Consider the following 7529-nt stretch of genomic DNA (forward strand, 5'->3'; position numbering starts at 1 on the left):
ATCCAAAGCTGATTTCATTTTGATGGGTGATAGTAATACAAGATACTTCCAATTGGTCGCTAATGGGCGGCATAGGAAGAAATGTATTTATAGTGACCTCGACAAAATTGCAGAGACGCGCATCTTATCTCAACAAGAGATTGAATTAAAAAATCAATCTAGTGAGAAGATTGTCCGTCTTCTACGAGAAGAGGATATCAAATACTACCAGAGATGCAAAGCCGATTTCATTTTGATGGGTGATAGTAGTACAAGATACTTCCAATTGGTCGCTAATGGGCGACATAGGAAGAAATGTATTTATAGTCTCCAACAAGATGATGGGCGGATCGAAGGTCAAGAGGAGCTCAAAAAGTATATCACCGACTACTACAAATCTCTGTTCGGAGCGCCGGCTGAAGGGAATTTTACCCATGATGAGACCCGAACAGATGACATTCCACAAGTCATGACAGAAAAAATGATATTCTGACGGCACCATTCTCGGAAGAGGAGGTGAGAGATGCAATGCTCCAAATGGAACATAACAAAGCTCCAGGCCCAGATGGTTTCCCCGCAGAATTCTATCAGAATTTCTGGGATGTCATCAAGGCTGACCTTATGGAGTTGTTCAATTGTCTTCATGCCGACCGACTTGAGATATTTAGGCTTAATTTTGGTGAGATTGTCTTGTTGCCAAAGATTAAGGAGGCTGAACGGATCCAGCAGTTTAGACCCATATGCCTCCTTAATGTCAGTTTCAAGATTTTCACCAAAGTGGCTATGAATCTGCTTAACTCGGTAGCGGACCATGTTGTCCGACCATCTCAAACGGCTTTCATGCAAGGAAGGAATATACTTGATGATGTAGTAATCCTGCATGAGACCGTTCACGAGATGCATCAGAAAAACCTAAGTGGAGTAGTATTCAAAATTGACTTTGAAAAAGCCTATGACAAGGTCAAATGGTATTTCCTCCAACAGGCCCTGAGGATGAAAGGTTTCTCTGAAAAATGGTGCCATTGGATCCAAAATTTTGTAACTGTAGGTCATTACTTGCAGACAAAAAAAAAGGACTACGTCAGGGTGACCCCATGTCCCCAATGCTATTTAACATTGTGGCTGACATGTTGGCAATTCTAATTGAGCGCACCAAGCAGGACGGGCAAATTGCTAGGGTAGTGCCACACCTTGTGGATGGTGGCCTCTCTATTCTTCAATATGCTGATGACACAATACTTTTTATGGAACATGACCTGGACAAGGCTCGAAACATGAAACTCCTGTTGTCAGCGTTTGAGCAAATGTCAGGTCTTAAAATTAACTTCCGTAAAAGTGAAGTGTTCTGCTTTGGAGAAGCCGTCGAGGTAGCGGCCGATTACGGACCTATTTGGTTGCGCACTTGGCCAATTCCCGATCAAATATCTGGGAATACCAATTCATTATCGACGTCTCACCATTGCGGAGTGGAAGCATGTAGAGGAGCGGCTAGAGAAACGGTTGAGCAGTTGGAAAGGCAAGTTGCTCTCAGTTGGAGGACGGCTGGTTTTGATAAATTCTGTCCTCACAAATATGGTTCTCTATATGCTTTCTTTATTCCAACTCCCAAAAGGGTTCTTGCAAAGATTGGACTATTTTAGGTCCAGATTCTTTTGGCAAGGAGATGGTGAAAAGAAAAAATACCGGCTGACCAAATGGAGCGTGGTTTGTAGGCCGAAAGACCAAGATGGCCTTGGAATTCATGACCTGCAGGTCAAGAATGAGGACCTACTTAGTAAATGGTTGTCCAAACTTCTTACTGCGGATGGTGTTTGGCAAACCATGCTGCGCAATAAGTATCTAGGCCAAAAGGCGATGTCTCAGGCATATTGGAAACCTGGCGACTCACAATTTTGGGATGGCCTAAGGACGGGTCGTAGATTCGTTTCTGGGAAGACATCTGGCTAGGCAATGCCAGTCTCCGAGAACAATATCCAGCCTTGTACAACATTGCTCGCGATAAGAACAATACTATTGCGCAGGTGCTCAGCTCATCCCCGCCGAATATTTCGTTCAGGCGGGATTTGGATGGCGCCCGACTTATGTCATGGCATAATCTCTTATCCCGTTTGGATCTGATTAACCTGACGCAAGGCCGTGATGTGTTTCGCTAGAACCTTACTACATCGGGGTCTTTCACGGTAGACTCTATGTATCGTGCGCTCACGCATTCTGAGGTACCGGAGAGCAATAACAAAAAAATCTGGAAGGCAAAGATTCCACTAAAAGTTAAAATATTCATGTGGTACCTTCGTAGAGGTGTTGTGCTAACCAAGGACAACCTTGCACGACGCAACTGGCCAGGAAGTAAGAAGTGTTGTTTTTGTACTCATAATGAGACAATCAAAGACCTATTTTTTCAATGCAAGTTTGCGCGTTCTACGTGGTCAGTCATCCAAATAGCGTCAAATTTATATCCGCCCACAAGTGTTGTCAATATTTTTGGTCATTGGTTGGACGGTATTTTAAATAGGTTCAAAACGCTAATAAGGGTGGGAGCGTACGCCTTACTATGGTCGATTTGGCTATGTAGAAACGATTTGGTTTTTAATGACAAAAATGCTTCTCCTTTGCAGGTTATTTTCCGTTGTACGCACTCACTTCGTATGTGGTCTATGCTACAACGTGCGGAGTACCAACTGCTATTCAAGGCGGTGTGTACGCGATTGGAGCAGGTGGATATGGAGTTTTTTACCCAACATGGGTGGCAGCATAATCTCTGCATCGGTCCACCAACCGTTTCGATATAGGCATAGTGTCGGTCTATAGGACTCTACTCTTGCCGAACTGTCTTTTTTTTTCTTGTCAGATTTTTGATGCCTGGCTATGTGCATCCTAGTTATGCAGAGGCCGGATGATACTCTAAATGCTTTGTATCGCTTGATGCTACATTTTGAGATAATAAAAGCGCACTTTATCAGAAAAAAAAATCTGACTCGACCTCTATGAGGCTTCATCTAACTCCATAACTTTCAACTCTGACATGGGTACGTTCGTCTCTTGGTGACTGGCTTCTGCCATTGGCAATAAATGATGAAAAAAGGCACAGTAAAAGCGAGTGGACAGGAATTGAAGGAATTTTCGTCTGAAACGCATCCTGTAGGCTTCGTACCTGTGGATATTATTCTTCTTTCACCTCCCCTTCCTCCTCCTCTTGCTCCTTTCTGTTCCTTGGGTGAAGCTTTGAAAAAATAAGGAATGAGCATTAATTTGTATTGCTGGGACAGATATTAGGTCATACATTCCAGCTTATTTGAATACAACCATGAAGGTGGGGTTCGAATGCCATATAACTATTTATTCTGGTAAGTACTCCCTCCATTCTTAAATATTTGTCTTTCTAGATATTTTAACAAGTGACTACATACGGAGCAAAATGAGTGAATCTACACTCTAAAATATGTCTAAATGCATCCGTATGTTGAGTTTATTTGAAATGCCTAGAAAGACAAATATTTGGGAACGGAGGGAGTAGGAGGCTTACCACGGATCGAAGGCAGAAGAACTTTTAGGATTGGCTAATGTAATTAAGCTAGTTAATTCTGTCAAAGCTTACACATGGCCTGGCTGTGTGAGAAAAAGACTTACGGGTCTGATTCCAAGGAAGTGTGGGACAGTTGGGATGGGTGTCCAATGTGAGCTCCAGCATATTTTGGCATATTTTGCACTGCTGGCAAGTAGTTTCGTCGGACCAAATAATTACCACTTTCTGGAGGGAAGAGAGGTGTCCCGTGTCAACATCCAAGTCACCACTAACGATGTGCGACGCTCGGGCAATAAAGGCACGGAATTCACGCCTTGGCCCTGTCTGAATTTTTTCGAATCTGCACACTTTAAGGCAAGGGAATGCATATCACCAATGATGAACCTTTTGACACGAGTGTATTGGCTGCTAGTGATTCTCAAACATAGAGTAGGAATAGCAGGCAATTTCCCAAGGATCTGAATGCCAACCTCTGGCGTCACTCTATTCACTCCTGCATACAAGCAGATGAGGATGGGAAACAAGGATGAATTAATCCATCTAGGCAATGTTGAGGTACAACCAAGAAAATGAAATGTGTGGAGGTGTGGAGGGGGCACCCAACTATCCCAGCTGACATCGAATGTCTCATACCCAGAATGATAAATCTTAAGACTGGCCAGGGACACTAACAAAGAATTAAACGCACTCTCGTCATGTTCTTGCCACCAAAGATGGAGCACCTCAGCTCCACTAGATTCCCAAGCTCTTTCTCAATCTCATCACTTTCACCCACCCACACACCATTTAGCTCTTCCAAGGACACCAACTTCCCTATCCCAACCTGCAATCTGGTAAAAGAATAGACCTATAGGAACATCAATTGTCCTAGCTGAATAACACTTAATGGCACCTCGATAGATCCACTCGTTCTTAAGTCGAGTATTTGCAAAAAAATGTAGCTTTCCTATATCGATGGGGAGCACGTCAAGATGGGTATCTTTCAGCCCTAGGTACCTCATGTGTAATAAATTCTCAACATACCTAAGATCAATCTGGTGGGTATGCATACTTTCCCTTAGATAGCAACCTTCTAGATCCAATACTCGAAGAAGTTTGAAGCTTGAAAGAGCTTGGATTAGATAAACATCAGTTCTAAGGAGAGTAATAGATCTCGATTTTGACATACTTGAGGCATCGACCTGATTGATGAGCTGTAGAATGATATTTTGCAAGGATAACCTACGAACCATGCAATCTGATTTTTTTCCTTTGTTTTGTACCATCTAATGTAGTAATGAAGTTTTCTTTGCTAAATAGAGAACATATAAGATCAAGTACCATATCATGTACACGGCAAGCTTCCACCCTACCTTCAAAATCAACATCTATTGGCATAATTAAGTTTCTGTTTATCAGCTAACTAAAGTATCTCTCTCCAAGCTCAAATAGTCTAATTTCTTGTCCTCCATTGTCGATAAAGCCTTTAGCTATCCACCTCCATATCAACCAGTCTCTCCTTATCTCATAATCTTCAGGGAATATACTGAGATATAATAAGCAAACCTTTAGGTGAGAATGTAGACTATAATAACTGAATGATAGTATTCTCTGCATATCCTTAGTAGTACCACCTTCTTCAAGTCCATGGCCAATAGAACTGAGTATGTTATCCCATTGAAACTTTGGCTTTATCTGTTGATCATTACTAGCTAACAAACTAGTTATAGTAATAATGGCAAGTGGTACACCACCACATTTCTCCAAAATTTCTGTAGATACTTGCTCCAATTCATCAGGCCATTTACTTCCTTGAGGGAGTATTCTTTTGTAGAAGAGCCTTTTGGAGTCATCATCATTAAGAGGTTTCATCATATGAATAATATCATCACCAGATGGGCAACATGCTTCAGCGACACTGGTTATGCGAGTTGTTGTTATTACTTGACTACCAAGACTGTTGTTACAGAAAGCGCACTTGATAATTTCCCATTCATTTTTGTCCCGTATGTCATCAATCACGATTAGGTACCTGCGTAATTTTTTGAGCATAGTTCTCATATCAATAAAGACATAGCCATGTTTATACTTTTTCTGTATGGACAGCGAGGTAGATCTCTTAGCAAAGATGGAATTTATATCAATGAAGTCATACCTCTTATCCTGAACAAATGCTCTCAGTTCGTCGACGAGTTGTTGGTTATCCCTAACAGATTTGTTGATGTTTGCAAACTTAATTTTGTCCAGTCTGTACAACATCTTCTTTGAAAATCTTTGCGATGTCGGGATTCTGAGACACCGAAACAAACACTCCACAGTCAAACTGCACTCTAATCTTGTTAGACAGCGCATTGGCAAGGGTTGTCTAGCCCAATCCTCCAAATCCAACAATTGACAATGTCTTGAGTTGTTGCTTGGACATCTCATCCCCATCAAAGAGCTCCTCGATGAGCTCATCCCGTTTGTCTTCGATGCCTACAAGCTCTGTAACATCTCTATACACAACCTTAAGACGAGGGTCAATGATATTTCCCATACCATCGGCGAGCGTCTTAAGCGTGTACCTTTACCGAAAAAGGCTTACGCCCCGCCTTATATACAAAACAAACCGCCCGATCCAAACATCGAACAAGGTTCACACACACACACACCCAAGTCTCACACAAAAAGGTAGCAGGAGGGTTAGTGCTGAGGGCACATCTCAACAAGCCCTAGAAAAAAAGGACACACATAGAGGCCGCCACACGAGAAGCATTCCTAATCAGGCTCCGGCGGAGGTGGCGGAAGCAGGGGCGCCATGCGGAAGTCCATCGATCGAAGGTCGGCAAGGAGGGTGCTGATGACGATCCGGTCCTAGGGGCGGCTAAGCGGCCGATAGAGCTGCAAATAGCCACACATTTTGAAGATCGCATTAGTCGCACGTCGAAGAGGCACTTTCTGAATGACAAGCTTGTTGCAAATGTTACTAAGCGTGCAAGCAAGGACACCAATGCACAACCATCTAATATGGCGGTAGCGATGGGAGGAGGCGTGGATCTCAGCGAGTAAGTCGGGGAAGTTGGTATTGCACCACTGTCCGCTGACCGTTTCACGGAAGCACGACCATAGGAACTGGGCTGTGGAGCAGGAGAAGAAGATGCGGTTCGAGTCCTCAATTGTGACGCACGAAGGGACACATCTCGTCCCCTGGGCCATTGCACTTGCGGACTTCAACCCTAGGGGGGAGGCGTCCCCGGATCCACTGCCAAAGGAATATCTTGATCTTTAGGGGGTGGGGCAATGTCCCAGATCAGGCTAAAGGGCCAGTGAATGAGCGATGGCCGCGTACAGAGATTTCAAGGAGAAGCGGCCGGAAGGCTCCAGGCGCCACGACTTGGAGTCAGGGTCGCCCTCTACATCCATCGGCACAAAGCTAGAGGCTGGCCCCGAAAGTATTTATTCTGGATGATGGTGAGCGAGAGGCCGCCCTCCACGTTGGCGATACGCCTGATCAAACGGGTCAGGAGAGCAATGTTCATTTTACCTATGTTAGCTCCAAAATGATCCATTTTACCTAAGTTAGTTACAAAATGATCCATTTTAGCTTGGTTAGCTCCAAAATGATCCATATTAGCTAGATTCGCTCATAAATGATCCATCTTACTTAGGTTAGCTCCAAAATGATCCACTTTACCTAGGTTAGCTCATAAATGATCCATTTTAGCTAAGTTAGCTCATAAATGATCCATTTTACCTAGGTTAGCTGCAAAATGATCCATTTTACTTAGGTTAGTTCCAAAATGATCCATTTTAGCTAAGTTAGCTCATAAATGTCTTTTTTACCTAATTTAGCTCATAAATGTCATTTTTACCTAAGCTAGCTCATAAATGTCATATACTTCTTCTTCTTGTTCATTTTCTTCTTCTCCTTCTTCTTCTAATCTTCTTCTTCTAACCTTCTTATTTCCCATTTTGCAGATTTCCTTCACTTCACCAAAGCTTGCATTGATGGAGTGCTTATTATCCCTTTCTCTGTTTCTTTTGTATCGATGAACTATGCATGTATCGT

General features: G+C 43.0%; 1 pseudogene; it reads right to left on the minus strand.

Annotated features, from left to right (window-relative positions):
* Positions 1-369: 369 nt before the first annotated feature.
* Positions 370-6883, minus strand: LOC119339723 (annotated as a pseudogene).
* Between the last annotated feature and the right edge of the window lie 646 nt (positions 6884-7529).

Source organism: Triticum dicoccoides, chromosome 7B (genome assembly GCF_002162155.2).
Source record: "Triticum dicoccoides isolate Atlit2015 ecotype Zavitan chromosome 7B, WEW_v2.0, whole genome shotgun sequence".
In the NCBI taxonomy this organism is placed as follows: domain Eukaryota; kingdom Viridiplantae; phylum Streptophyta; class Magnoliopsida; order Poales; family Poaceae; genus Triticum; species Triticum dicoccoides.